Source organism: Pleurodeles waltl, chromosome 1_1, assembly GCF_031143425.1.
Source record: "Pleurodeles waltl isolate 20211129_DDA chromosome 1_1, aPleWal1.hap1.20221129, whole genome shotgun sequence".
Classification (NCBI taxonomy): Eukaryota; Metazoa; Chordata; class Amphibia; order Caudata; family Salamandridae; genus Pleurodeles; species Pleurodeles waltl.
Window position 1 is genome coordinate 125,320,393 of NC_090436.1, and position 16,190 is coordinate 125,336,582.

Sequence of the window (16,190 nt, forward strand, 5' to 3'; positions counted from 1 at the left end):
AACCAAAAGAAATTGTTGCTTACAAAATTATCTTCATACAGTCAAAGCAAGGAATCAGTAAAATTGTATTTGCATTTATCTTAATACATACACTGCCTTCTGGACTAAAACAGGCTAATGAAAGTGAGTAACTTAAAATTAAAGTTAGCATGAAGACACCCAGGCAGACAACCTTATATAATAAAATTATTTTATGTTGCCAAAATTGCAGATGCTATGTTTCTTAATAGCTTTGACACTTCTCCTGGAGGCAAATAGAGATGCTTGGAGGTTGTTACATTTACCTTACTTTTCAATTTTCTTACATTTAAAACAAATGGAAGGGGGCGAGAACAGCGCAGTTGATTTGACAACACTGAGAACGGAAAGCCATATTTCATTATAGGATGCTGGAGTGGAAGTAAACAGTCTATTCCAGAACTGAATTCAGGTGACGGCCCAACTGAGCCTTTATCAATAATCTATTTGGTATCGATATTGTTATGTCTGCATTCCCTTCCAAGAGACCAGCAGTTCTAAGATAGTAGTTAAAAGTCCAATCAACAGCAAGAGCCTTTCCTCAGGGTCTGAGAGAAGCTGGCCTTTAGGACTTCAAAAAGGCCCAGCAAGGCATCCCAAATTTTGTTTGAGACTCTCCCTTGAAGCCTATATCATGAAGGATTATAATGTTGTTAAAGAAGCTCTTCTATTGAGACCCAGCAATGAAGATGGTAGCTATGTTTTATTTTCAAAATATATGTACCACACTTTAATTTCCAACTTCTCTCTTTTCAGTGGTCCTCTTCTCGCTTCCTAGATCCTCAAGACAAACCAATATTTGAATTGTCAAATCAAATCAAATCAAATCATTAACATTTATAAAGCGCGCTACTCACCCGTGCGGGTGTCAGGGCTGTGGATTGCCACATTCCACATCTGAGTTCCTTCCATGCCCCTCAGTCATGGTACTCGTCCTATCTGGAGAAGTCAGACTGTGCTACTCTTGACTCAGACTGCCCCCACTGCCACATTTCTGGCTAGTTTTGATTTAAGCAACACTTTTTGCTGGTCTTCTTATAATACTAAGGCCAAGTATTGACAAAGATATTGACTGTGCATAAAATCTTGATCAGGGCCCTGGATCTTTCTTCATACCTCCAAAATGATGCTTGTGGCCTGTCTAATTCAGGTTTTTCTTGGATCTAGTGTTCCAACAAATTTGATGCTTACTCAAATCTTTTTGCAACTCCTCTTACAGTGCTCGGGCCAAGTGTTCACAGATATTCTGATTTTTTATAGAACCTTGGTTAGGATCCGGGATACCTCTGGATACCTCAAGTATAAGGCTGTTCCAATGAGACCTTCTTCCATATCAAAATCACTCTCTTTTTGTGGCCATACTTTTCCTTTCCCAGCTCTGCTTGTTTCCTCCTCATCTCACCACCTGCCTGGGTTTTGCTTCCTCTCTTGTGGGAAAACACATGCAAATCTATTTGGTTTCTTTCCCTCTGTCTTTTCAGGGATCTTAACTGAGCTGGGATGTGGTCCAATAGCTGGAGCTGCTCACTTTGAAACTGGGGATCCTGCTCAACATTCTGTGATTCTGGGCAAATCCCTTTTTTTCCCCGTCCCTTAAAAATGGGGCTGACTTTGTGTAATGTTATCTGGTGCTCATGTAAATCACTCCAATGGCCTTGGATATTGTTCGTGTTATATAAAATAGCAAAAAAACAAGGCAAAAAACCCCTTCATGTTAATATTTAGAGTAAGTAGTGTGCTCTTAGCCTAGTTGCCCATGGTTTGGATAAATCAACTTACTTCTTTTTGCATTTCTTCTAAGCTTAGGCACTGCCTATTAACATGGGCTGTGTGGTATGTTGGTCAATTGGAACAAGAATGCAAGTGCTTTTGGGTAAAAGCTGAGATTAACACAAGGTGTTTTATGATATGGGACACGTTTGTGGCTCCACTTTGCTACCCTGTTCTGAGTGTTCTTAAGAAGCTTTCCTCAGAGGGATATAGCTTCCAACCCTCATCACCCCCTTAAAATCACCTTCAAATTATATGCTGTCTTTTTGCAATATTCACCAGTATGAGAGAGAAATTTTGTTCTAATTCTCTGCTTGCTTACGCTGCGCTATCCTAAGCTCTCAAAAGCTATTTCCCTTCATTGGTGGTGCTGGTGTCCACACTTTGGTCCTACAGTGACCCTTTTCCCGAATGAAGCACGTAGGGCCACTGAGTTTAAAGTTGTTGATCACATTAGAGCTTGCATATATTTCCATCTCACATTTTCTTAACTTTAACAAAGAAGAAATCCAAGTTTTTTTTTAGATTATTCTCTGGGTAGTATACCTTTTACATGACTTTCGAGTGACTGGATCCCTTTAGCTTGGTATTCATTGAACTGGATTCCTTTGAATGCTGTGCTCTGAACTGGATTCTGCCTTTAAGTTACATTGTTCTTGTTTTTACCCCATTGTCTTTAATAAGATCTTAGACTTCTTCAAAGCTAAACTAGGAAAACTCTTGTAATCACAATAAGGGAAAGATTTCATTTTCAAAGACAAAAACAACTGCAGAAAGTTAGGCTAGGGAAATTGAGATGGGGCAGAATTGGCCAGAAACATGAACCGTGTACAGACGTTTGTCAGGTTTTTAAGCAACAGTTATAAAAGCACTGGGTAAAAAAGTTTTTGAAAAAAGTAAAAAATAAGGCAAAGTCAGATACTCTGAGAAACTAAATGACAACAAGGAAGTGCTAGTGAGCATGGGCAGAAAAAAGCTAGCTAGTTAGAATGGGTTTTAGATTTTGGTGAGAAAAAGGGGGCTCTATGAGATGATATAGTTAGGCTGTTTAACATAAAGTGAGTAGAATCATAAGCAGAAGACTAATTTCAAGTGTAAGCTCCTACAAGCAGGATTTGGGTTTAATGTCAGTGACAGCAAGCAAGTGAAAGTTGAAGTTTGGTATTCTGCAATGAACAGAAATGTCTTCTAACTGTCCGCCTACAAAACATTTCTAAGGTTTCACATTGCCTGAAGCCCCTTCAAGAAGAAATCATAGATTGCCTGGTGCCAGCTATTCATATTCTGGAGAGAAAAGATTCCAATAGTCATCATTTCTTTAGTCCATCTGGAGGCAACTCTGGCATCCTAACCTCCTACATGACCTTCAGAAGAGTAACATTCATGCAACATGAGACTGATCAAGTGTCTGAATAAATACAGTCAAATGTCCCACCCGCAAGAAATGCATGGCTCCCTCTCCCTCCCCACCTGCAAGAACTTCAAAATCTGCTTCATCTGATTCAAGGCAGTGAGCTTGAACACTCCACATGCATACTCTGCAAGGAAAAAATAGCTTAGACAATACCAATATTGCTCGACTCAAATCAAAAAAGTTAATGGAAGAGAGGAGGAGATGCTAGGCATTCATATGTTATGCACCCAGATACTGTAAATGCATTTACATGCAAATCCATTGGGCTGTATACTTCTATCACTTCTAGAATGGAAAGACATACTACCTCAGAGAACATCTCACCCTCACAAACGTATTCAGCTTTCCCTGTGTTGAAAAGTATCCACCATGGTTGCCTCCCAGTAATCCTACCACTAAGAAATTCATTCCAAGTATCCTGATATTTTGGTGGTAATATCACATTCAGTAAATTCCAAAATACTGTGTATGGTATTACCTTCCGGTTCTGAGATCCTCACCTCAGAATGGGAGATAAAGCAGTGATTTTGCAATGCTTCACTTTTCAGAGTTGCAAAATTAAGACTGTAGATTCCACATACAGATCCTAGAAGTTTTAAGCAGGGTAAAACTGTGCAAGTTGAGTCTGAATTTCACAACCTACATTTGCTTATAAATTAAAATTGCAGCTGAACTCATAATGAAGCAATGCGTTTCTTCTATACATGTATAGAGATCCTGTTCAATATAGATGGACCCATAATTCATAATTTTTGAATAAGGACCTCATTTATGGCTGGGTGGGTTGTCCTTAAAAGCTAGGGAAGGCCCTCACCTCTGCTCCTCTGGCAGAGGAGGAGCAGCTACAGTTAGTCAGCATCTATTGATCTTCTGTAGGCAGAGAAGAATGTTTAGCAGCCACAACGGTCCAGATTTACAAAACACTAGTGAGGTATATGCATTGCACAAGAGAACAACATATGTAACTGTTGCAAAGTGGGTTCCTCCTATTTAATGCCCTTGGATTGTCTGCATTTGACTACTCGGCGTTTGAACTTATACTGTGAGTGAGCCTCACAACCTGAGTCTCACTCATAGTAAACTCATGGTAAATGAACTGAGAGTGTTCATCACCAGTGGCTGTCTTTTATGATAAAAATCTGTTATGCATATAGGGTAATAGGTTCCTATCTGCATGCACGTGTCTTGCCTGCCCAGGCTGTACACACAGGTAGCCTGTCACAGAAGAAACTGTTCAAGGATTGGTACTAACCTAGGATAAGCCTTTTAATGTGAGTGGTCATTTATAGTGTAGGTCTGTAGTGCTTACTGAAGTTCTGTGGTGCTTACATTATAGGTGAAATCTGCACTTAAGTAGAGTTTTGCGCTATATTGGCTTACTGAGGTATTGACCTATAGGTAAACATGCACCTGAGTGTAGATTTACGGTCACTAACATCACACATGCACTCCTTATGGCACTTGTCATTTCCTTTGACTTGTCATATATTCCTGGCTCAGCTTATAATCAGATTCCAGGCCTTTGTCCCCACTCCCGTACCAATTTAATTACAATGCTGCCCTGCAGAAAGATGTAAGGCCTCATAAGACAATCAGGCCATTAACAGTGTTTGACCCTGTTCATGGGAAAGGAAGGGGTGGGGAGGAAATCTGCATCTGTTAATTAGTTTGTCACACTGCACCTGGGCTGGGAAAGCCCAGCCCCACAGAAACAAAGGAGGAGGGCCAGATCTGTGGATCAACCCAGGAAGGGCTCGCCTTTGAAGTTTTGGTGGCCCAGGATCAGGCAATTGTGACAGCTAGGTGTGGAGTTAAGACTCTCAGGGAAGCACTTTCCAGAGACAACTTGAAGTTGCCATGTTGGGCTGTCCCTCAATACCATGCTGGAGGATTGGGACATGGCTGGAGTGATAATGTGACACCCTTTGATTAGCCAGGGTACCTGGCTTCTAGAACTTTCCATCCCTCTTCTAAAACCCCTGCACAAGAGAGAGACAGATGAGCTGGATGAGAGAGTGACAATGGAAAAAGATTGCCCAGCTGGAAGAGGAGTAGCCACCTGATGCTCCAGCAATGATGGACTCAAGTACTTTGACTCCAGCTGACCCCAGGCCTACAATGGTTTTCTCCAGGCCCAGTGATGCTGGCCCTCTTATGCTCTCAAAGGAACAGTTGGGGCAATGAATGTGCTGAAGGACTCTGGAGAATTTCCCTGGGAGTTCTGTTGATTGATGTTTGACCCCAGTGCCATTGCTGACACACAGGTGCCCCTCGAAAAGCCTGGCTAGCTGTGAAGGGGCTGTGGAAGACAGTCCCATAGCAGGAGAGAGCACCAGAAGGCCAGACAGAGGACATTTTTGGCACAGGGAGCGGTAAAAATCAATTTCCCCATGAAAACTACACCTTTCGGAGGCAGGAATCTGAATGAGGGTTCATTACCAGGAGAACAATGAATCTAAGGGGAGACCAGTCAGAGAACAAACTGTAAAGTGCTTTGTGACATCTTCAAAATAACCTCAGGATGTATGCAAAGTTCTACTCATCCCAATGGGGGAAGGGGACATGCATAGGGCAAAAACGCCAGAGCACAGTTTTCCCCCTAGGTGCCCTAATATAATTGGGGTCCACCACATCAAAAGTGAGCAACAATTTTATCTGATTGTTCAATGTCCCCATATATTGAGAGCAGTAGACTGTACTCATATCAATTAGTACCTCCAGCAGCAGCACCTCTTTACGAACATCAAGCACAGCTACTCCATCAATTTGCAAGCTATTGTGGATTTAAAATAGTATTTCACAAATATTGTTGCAAAATATCCTAGAAAGTGGCTATGATCTATAAATATTTAGGCACTCTACCATTAATCATTGCTTCCAGCCTGGAGTGTACGGAAATTCTCTAATAGTTGGTAGCATACATATTTACCTATGTAGTTTTAAATATCTATTATATCCTTGTAGCAAAGTGCCACTGTTGGCATGGTTACCCCCACACTTTTTGCCAGTGTTGATGCCAACTTTAATTGAACATGTGCTGGGACCCTGCTAACCAGGCCCCAACACCAGTGTTCTTTTGTTCCCACAATTGGCACAGCCCTGGCACACAGTTAAGTACCTTGTAAAAGGTACCCATGGTACCAAGGGCCCTGTGGCCAGGGAAGGTCTCTAAAGGCTGCAGCATGTATTATGCCACCCCGGGGAACCCCTCACTCAGCACATGCACACTGCCTTGCAGGTTGTGAGTACTGGTACTGTAGGACTGGCTGGTCTGTGCCAGCCTGCCACTTTCAAATGAGTTTCTGACCACATTGGGCGAGTGCCTTTGTGCAATCTGTGGTTAGAAACAAAGCCTATCCTTGGTGTAGGTGCTTGACACCTCCCCCTGCAGGAACTGTAACACCTCGTGGTGAGCCTCAAAGGCTCAAGCCTCAGATTACAGTGCCCCAGGGCACTCAAGCTAGTGGACATGCCCGCCCTCTGGACAAAGCCCCACTTTTGGCAGCAAGTCCGGTGGAAAAATTAGGGAAAACAGGGAGGAGTGACCACCACAGGGGGGAGTGACCACCACAGGGGGGAGTGACCACCCCTAAGGTGTCCAGAGATGAGGTGAGCCCCTCCCTGCAGAATCCTCCATCTTGGTTTGGAGGACAGGAACCAATAGGGATCGGAATGTGCTCCTCTCTCCAAAAGGAGTGGGCACAAGGAGGGTGCAGCCACCCTCAGGGACAGTAGCCATTGGCTACTGCCCTCTGACACCTGTAATGCCCCTAAATCCAGGATTTAAGGGCCTCCCTGAACCCAGCTCACCAGATTCCTGGCGACCTATAAGAAGAAGAAGGACTGCTAACCTGAAAACCCCAGCAGAGAAGAAGGAAGACGATAACTACTTTGGCCCCAGCCCTACCGACCTGGTGTTTTGACCAGATCCAGATCCAGTGAGTACTATCCTTGGAGACAAGGGTCTGGGGACCCTGGTCTCCCTAGTTAGGTGAGGAGAGGGGAGATCATCCTCCTCATCTCTAACATCTTCTCCTTCTGAGGGGAGTTATTCCTCTTCAGTAGGGTGATCCCTGTTGTACTCTACTTGGGTAGGATTGGAACCAGTTCTAATCATTTTCAGCTTACAGAGGGACCTTCGCTCTGCCACCCCTAGATGGAGGTAAGGACTGAGGATGAGTTCATCACTATTTCCTCTGAGCTGTTGATTATGCTACTAAAGTTGGTATTACTTTTTAGAAACTAAAAACTACTTTTATTGACTGAATCCTAACTTTACAAAAACTTTTAAACTTAAAAAGAGATGCTAAAAGGGACTAAACCATGGCCCTAGTAGGACTTTTAAAAAATTAGAAAAAATAATCAAATTCAAATATCCGTTTTCTAAAGGCAATTTTGGAATTTAGTCTTGTGATCAGGTATTGGCTGAGTAGTCCAGCAAATGCAAAGTCGTAGACCCTACCGCTGATCCACCAATTTAGGAAGCTGGATCTGTATATACTATATCAAAATGAGATATAGGCCCTCATTATGACACCGGCGGTAAATCAGCGGTGGCAAATATCCGTTCACCATATTATGACACACACACAGCAATCCGACAGAATACAGCCACATACACAAATCCGCCAGACCAAAGGTCAGTGATAAACTGGCGGTCCCAAAACCCACGCCATTAACACCAACAGAACAACCCCCATCACATTATGACCCACAAATCACCACGACGGACATTCAACGGCGGTAAACCATTGCCAGTACATACCACTGCGCTCACAATGGCCACCCACAGACAAAACAACACCACAGTGGACAATTCAAGCAACACACACCTGACACCCATACATACACCACACCCACACACCCACACTACTATAAAACACCCACCCACATTCACCCCCCCTTACAAATACAAATCATTGGCACAAGATTGAAATCAAGACCACTGCCACAACTAGAGCCAACTTGAGCCACAGACCACTCACACCCCTACACCCCTCACGAACTCCACATCACACACCCCATTCACATTACCCAACACACCCTCATCAACACACATTACACAACACCCATGGCACCACAAAGGCACCTCAGTTTCACTGAGGAGAAGTTAAGGGTCATGGAGGAGGAAATCAACAGGGTAGAGCCACAGCTATTTGGAGCACAGGTGCAGCAAATATCAATAGTTAGGAAGACGGAGCTATGGTGGAGAATAGTGGACAGGTTCAACGCCATGGGACGGCACCCCAGAACAAGGGACAACATCAGGAAGGGATGGAACAACCTACGGAGGAAGGTACGTTCCATAGCAGCAAGACACCAGCTCGCTATACAGAGGACTGGTGGTGGACCCCCTCCCCCACAACTCACAGCATGGGAGGAGCAAGTCTTGGCAATACTGCATCCTTAGGGCCTGGCCAGATTCAGAGGAGGACTGAACTCCGGTAAGTCAAAGTACAACCATTATCACCCCCCATACCTGCATGCCATCACTTACCCTCACCCTCACTCCCATCTCTCCACTCCATCCCACACACTCCACCATCATATCACCACAAGAGGGTGAGTACAGTGGCCATCATTGAAGCTCACGGCTGGAGGGGTGGTGTCCGGGTGGTGGTTGTGTGTCAGTGTCACTAGGCCAGGCCAGACATAGCAGTGGAGGTCCTCTGGTGGCTAAGGGTCTGAAGGGGGAATACTACTTACCTAGCTTGTTGGTATTCACTACTGGTCAGGGCTGGGTGGGTCACAGGTGTGTTGCAGTGGGAGATGTGTACCACTCATCATTCCTTGTTGAATAGCCATTTCACTGGTAGTGCAATGCATAGTGCATAGGCCTGCTCCCTGTATGTGAGGGTGCTGTGTACGTCAACGATGGTGTTGGTGCAGTCATTGACCCAGTGTATGCTTTGTCTCGCTCCCCCCTTTCTTGTTTTGTCATCCTGTCCTTGTGTGTATTAACATCATCTGGCAGAGGAGCGGAGGCACTAGTGACAGAGGGAGCTGCATCCCACCTGACCCTGATGGCAGAGTCCACTGATGCTGAGGGCAACAGTGGGAGGGAGGGCGAGGGGAGCACCACTGCGGAGATTGGAGAGGACAACACAGACTCTGATACCTCCTCCGATGGGAGCTCCCAGGTGGTGGCGGACACCTCTGTGACCACCCCAGCTGCAAGTACAGCCGCCACCCCCGTGCCAGCACCACCCTCCCAGTAGTCCCTCAGCGAGTTGCCCGTGCCTGCTCACCCAGGAGGGTGGGCATCTCCTTCACCCCAGGCATCTCAGGCCCTGTCCCAGTGAGCCCTGCTACCCTGAGTGAGGAGGCTGTTGACCTCCTGAGATCCATCTCTGTAGGGCAGTCAACCATGGTAAATGCCAGCCAGGGGCAGGCAGCCCAGATGCAGCAATCTAATGCATTCCTGGAGGGCATTCACAGTGGATTGGTGGCCCAAAAGAGATCGTTTGAGGCTCTGGCCTCCTCTCTGATGGCAGCCATTGTCCCTGTTTCAACTGTCCCCCCTCCAACTTCCACTCCCCAGTCCCATTCTCCTCAACCCCAACCCATCCCAAGCACACAGCCATACGAGCATGCTCACAAGACAACACCCAATAGTGTCTCAGGCAAACACAAACGCCACACTTCATCCCACAGGCTCTCACACAAACAACATTCATTTTCAGACACAACAACATCCACTCTTTCCATTGTCTCCCCCTCCTCCTCGTCCTCCACCTCCCACCCAGTTACGTCCACACTCACACCTGCATGCACTACATCATTATCCACTACTAGCATCATCACCACACCAAGCAGAACACACACCTCACTGGCAGACACCTCCACAACATCCATGCACACGTCCCCTGTGTCCTCCCCCACTGTTTCGGTCCCCACTCCCAAAGTACACAGATGCAAGCACTCAGACACCCAAAAGCCATCCACCTCATAACAGTATACAGCCCATGCACCTGCACCCTAATCAAGCAGACAAACACCTCCAACAACCACTCCCTCATCCTCCACTCCCATTACATCTCCCTCTTCCCGCCCCAATGTCGCTAAAAAGATTTTCCTTTCCCAGATTGACCTCTTCCCTACCCCTTCATCCTCCCGTCCTTCACGTATGGGCAGGTTAGCCTGGACCCAGCCAGGCACCTCAGCCAAACAGTCCACTGGCCCAGTGGTAGCAGTACCTACTTGTGGTGGAAAGGATTCCAGGCCACAAATACTGAAGGGGAAGGAGCCTGCACCAGCCACAAAGAAGGGGAATGAGCCTGCACCAGCCACAAAGAAGGGGAAGGGGCCTGCACCAGCCACAAAGAAGGGGAAGGAGCCTGCACCAGCCACAAAGAAGGGGCAGGAGCCTACACCAGCCACAAAGAAGGGGAAGGAGCCTGCACCAGAAGCTGTCACTGAGCACCCACCGCCAGCAGTGGTTGTGCAGCCATCAGAGAGTGCAGGGGCTGAGCAGGAGCCTCTCACAACCAACACCACAGTGCAGCCATCGGAGGGTGCAGGGGCTGAGCGGGAGCCTCCCATAACCACCACCACAGTGCAGCCATCGGTGGGTGCAGTGGCTGAGAAGGAGCCTCCCACAACCACCACCACAGTGCAGCCATCGGAGGGTGCAGGGGCTGAGCAGGAGCCTTCCATAACCACCACCACAGTGCAGCCATCGGCGTGTGCAGGGGCTAAGCAGGAGGTGCCCACAAGAACCACCACAGTGCAGCCGTCACTGCCGTCGGACGCCATATAGTCCAGCCTCCAAGGGCTACTGTGCGGCTTGCGACCTCAAGAACCAGTGGGGTATTCACCCTCTCAAGAAGCTGTGGCCTTGTACTGCCCAGGACCAAGCACACGGCATGCTGCCCCCTCCAGAACCAGTGGGGAAGACACCCACTTGAGAGACTGTGGCCTTGCACTCCCCAGGACCAAGCACAGGGCATGTTGCCACCTCCATAACCTGAGGTGCCTGCCTATTTGCCAACTGATGCCTGAGCAGTGTTCACTCTGTATTGGGGCAGGATTCGAGTGGGGCCTTGGACTTTGCCCTTTGGCCATTTGGGCCCTGTGAACTATGGACTGGGCAGTGTCCCTTTTTTATTCACGTGATCAGATCTGTTCAGTGTGTAAATCAGATTGTTGAATTTATTGTTGGACTGATTACAATCTTTTTCGTAAATTCCTGTTGCCTTCGCATTATTCTGCAGATTTTCGTGATCAAATTGTTTTTGTAATGCATATGGTTGCGTGTATGGTGTGTGTGTGTGTGTCGGGTGTGTGTCGTGCGGGGGTGTGTCACTGTCATTTTCCTCCCCCTCCCTTGTGTGCTAGACGACTGTACTCATCGTTGTCATCTTCGCTGGCATTGGTGTCCCAGGTGGATCATAACGTAGAAGATCATCAGGAAAACTTGCAGTTCTGGTTCCATGGTGGCGTGGTTCCTCTCTGTGTCTCCAATGGTGAGTCCTTTGACTTTTGTGCTCTGTTTCCACCAGGCTTTTGAAAGCGTTGGTACCGTCCCGGAAAAAGTGGAGGTTTGCAGGGTCATAATATGCTGGACGGTACTATGTCTTCCATCTGGCTTAGGCGGCCTCCGCCGTGGTGCCTGTTGTTTCCGCCCTTGCAGTCATTGTGGTACATTGGCAGTCTATCGGAGATATCACCGCCATGGTCATAATTTATTTCTAGAACCAAAAGATTCAGTTTGCAGGTAATTACATAACATGAAAGGTACTTTGCATAGATATAATCAGGACTTTGAATGGAATCAACAATGTATACCGTTTTCTTTAAAATGCCAAAAAGCTATTTTAAAAGTGGACACTGCAATTTTCAACAGTTTCCCTGGGGAAGAAAAGCTTATACAGTTTTACAGGTAGTCCGTCGTGGGGGGTTCAAGTTAACCCCAAACACTCACCACCAGCAACACAGGGCCGGTCGGATGCAGAGGTCAAAAAGGAACTAAATTAATGTGGGCTCCTATGGAGACAGGGGGTACTCGGAATCCGGTCAGCCAGCAGGTAAGTACCCATGTCTCGGAGGGCGGACCAGGGGGTTTCAAGAGAGCACTGGAGGGGCCTCAAGTAAGCACCAAACTCACACCCACAGCGGCACTAGGGCTTACGGGTGCAGGGTGCAAACAGGGCATCAGGTTTTCAATGCACTTCTATGAGGGGACCCTGGGGGTCATTCTGAGGCTGCAGACAGGGTCTGGGGGGCTCAAGGGGGGCTTCTTGGGCAAACCACCGGCTGGACAGGAAAGAGAGCCGCCTGCTGGTCGATGCTGCACCGGAGGTCAGGTTCTCCAAGGCCTGGTGGCTGAGAGTGCAGTGGGTTCTTTAGGCGTCGGATATCTTCGTCCGGAGCTCACGGTCAGATGGGTCCTCTGGATTTCCTCTGCAGGTGTCATCATGGAAGTTTGGAGGGGTCTACCCAGGGTGGACTTTTGCACCCAATCGCCTGGGAAGCCTTTCTTGCTGGGTGGACCACCTGGACACGAGCCATGGACGTCGGGTGCACAGGGGTCAGGACTCATGCATCTGGAGTGAGGTGGAAGTCCTTGGTTGAAAGTTTCTTTTGGACATAGCCACTGTCCTCGGGAGATGTTGGTCCTTTGGGGTGCAGGACAGTCATCTGGAGTTGTCAGAGGTCGCTGGGCCCGCTGAATGTGTCGCTGTTCTTCTTGCAGGTTCTTTGAAGCAGGAGACAGCAGGAGACAGGCCTGGGGAACCCCTGGACTCTGTGCATACTATATCGCATTTTGATATGGTATGTACGGAGCCAGCTTGATACAGTCCTAATACATGTAACTTATCAATTTCTTCAAAATAAAACGTTGGTAATAAATACACAATTCATTGCAAATGTTGCAGTGATACTATCAACAATGTCATTGAAGATGTCAAAAGTGATGTAATATGCAGAGGAATAAGCAGTATATGATGAAGGATCGCGATATTGTCACCATGGGGCATGAGTTACAGTTACTTGAGATAACTATAGCTATAACTAGTGATTTTCTGTGTTTTTTTATTTTTAGCTTCAAACATTACGTTTTAACTGAGCATTTCTCCTACCTATAACGTTATTTTAACCTTTGGTTGCTTTTTTTAATGTAAATTAATATTTTATTACCATACGAAAGCCAAACCATGTGAGCAGGGTTGGCCACAGGGCCTGGCCACCCCATGCAGGTAGCCAACCTCCAACACAGGCAGCCACCCTCACTGTTTAGCAGTGCCCAGTGGGGTGTTGGCCATAGGGCAGCCTTCCTCCTGAGCCTTACCAACCCCCAGGGGTGGCATGTAACCAGAAAGGGGAGGGAGGCTGCAGGCTCTGTGAACCCCCATTTCCCAGGTCCAGAGGCTGGTGCCCCGTTGCCAACCCAGCGTATCCACACACCACATGTTGGGAGTCACGGTGGGAGCCCAGAGACCCCATACCTCTCCCGACTCCTCGCATGGTGCAGGAGCCGGCTTTGTTCCCACCCGGAGGGAGAAGCTATCTCTGTTTGGCCTCTGCAGGGGGGGAGCAATCTGTGTTCTGTTTTCCTGCCTGCATTGGTGTGAGCAGGGAAACAGAACACAAGTCTGTTCCCAGCCTGTGGCAGCAATTTTAAATCTCATGCTGTTTGGGAGCAGACTAAGGGGGTCATTCTGACCCTGGCGGTCATGGACCGCCAGGGCCAACGACCGCAGAGGCACCGCCAACAGGCTTGCGGTGCTTCCTGGCCAATTCTGACCGCGGCGGTAAAGCCACGGTCAGAAAAGGGAAACCGGCGGTTTCCCGCCGGTTTTCCCCTGGCCATAGGAATCCTCCATGGCGGCGCATGCAAGCAGCGCCGCCATGGGGATTCCGACCCCCTTCCCGCCATCCTGTTCCTGGCGGTTCTTACCGCCAGGAACAGGATGGTGGGAACGGGTGTCGTGGGGCCCCCTAACAGGGCCCCATAATGATTTTCAGTGTCTGCTTAGCAGACGCTGAAAATCACGACGGGTGTCACTGCACCCGTCGCACCCCAGCAACTCCGCCGGCTCCATTCGGAGCCGGCTTCATCGTTGCTGGGTCTTTCCCGCTGGGTGGGCGGGCGGCCTTTTGGCGGTCGCCCGCCCGCCCAGCGGGAAAGTCAGAATGACCGCCGCGGTCAAATGACCGCGGTGCGGTCTTCTGGCGGGGGAACTTTGGCGGGCGGCCTCCACCGCCCGCCGAAGTTGGAATGACCCTCTAAATGTTTGCTCTCATTTGGTGGGAGTTTTAAAAATGGTCCAGCCACATAGGAGAAAACACATTTATCCCTGCCCCTGGTAGCGCAGACAGGGACACTACTGTGTCTTGGGGGTGAGTTTCCAGGAACAAAGTAAGTGAACCGGCCCCAGGGTGTGGGGTCTGAGGTGCTTTTAAAAGCTCAGGGAGGGGGCCGCATGGTCTCCCTCCCTTTTAAGTTTATTTTGGCCCCTGGGAATGGGGACCCCAGGCATCCTTCTGCTCATTCAGGGGTGCCATTTACCGTTCTCCCTTTAAACTCTATTTTGGCCCAGGGTATGGGATCCTGTAGGCCTAACAAAGCTCAGGAAAGGAGTTCACTTGGCCCCCCTACCACTTTTTTATTTAATCAGCTCTGGGGGATGGGGTCTATGGGGCTACCCTTGGCTTGGGAAAGAGACAAGGAGAGCGCTTATATTGTACTCTTCTAATTTTTGCCAAGCAAACACTGCTGCTGGAGAAAGAGTGGGTCAGGGTTACCTGTTGCAAGATAGACTAGAAGAGGGTAACCAGCCACCTAGCTTATATGTCTAACATGTCCAGAAGCCTTCAGCAGTTGCAGCACAAAGGAACCAATTTTGTATCGTATGAAGAGAACTCCTTGACCATTTTGACAATTAAACTGGTGGAGAAGTTGGTAAGTCTTAATAATATGTTTGGCGTTCCCTATACATTTTTCTTCCTTGGTGCCCTATACCTTAAATTGAAATAATCAGTTTTAAAAGACGTATCTGAAATTCTACAAATGTAATTATGAATTTGTGATGAAAAGCAGAAAGCCCAAAGGACATTCAATGAAACCAGTAGACTGAATAAGGTATTTTAAAAAATGTTGATTAAAAATCAGTAGCTCACACATTTTTTGAGCAAAAAATATTTTTGTTTATATATATAACTAAAAAAAAATGTTTCTTACTTGCAAGTTCACCAGAAACTCTTGATGATGTGGAGCTCTCCAGTTTCAGTAATTATGCAAATGATACATATTCACATATGATGACAATATTATTTAAAGGTAAATGATTTGTTTTTGAAAATGTGTCTAAGAGATTAATTTATTTATAACATTTGAATGTCATGGCATCTCCAGAGTATTTCACATGTAACACATATTTTTTGGTCAAAATGGAAAAAAGAAAATTGTATAAAACACTTCTTACAGGATCAGTGCAACAAAAGTGTCATCATTCTGTATATTAATGTTTAATTGACTGTGATAAAGTGGATCATTATTTGGGGTTGACTGTTGCCCACCTCTAGGAATAGTAGCGCTAAGGTGCATATTTATGAAAAGTGGTGATGCAACTAGTGCAGCACCACTTTTCTTTCTCCCCTTAGCGCCCCCCTAACGGCACCATGTGTGCGTTGTATTTAATATACGGCACACCATGGTGGTAATTAGCGAACTGGTATCAGAATTTTTTATTGCATCAAAAACTTTGACGCTAATCCTGCAAAGCACCCAGAGGCCTATTGTAACCAATGGGAGCCTCCTTTTAATGCTTGCTCAGAGCACGCGTCAAAAGAGCCAAAAAAATGACGTAAAGAAATCTCTTAGATTTCTAGGGGGTTAGGCATTGTAGTGAAAAAAAATGCTTTGCAGGGAGGCAGTTACTTGGGATTTTTGTTTGTAAGTTATTACTGTTGATGCAAAGGCAAGATGCATTTCTGTCCCTATAACAGAAGAGAGACACTGTTACACCACTATTGATAAATTGAA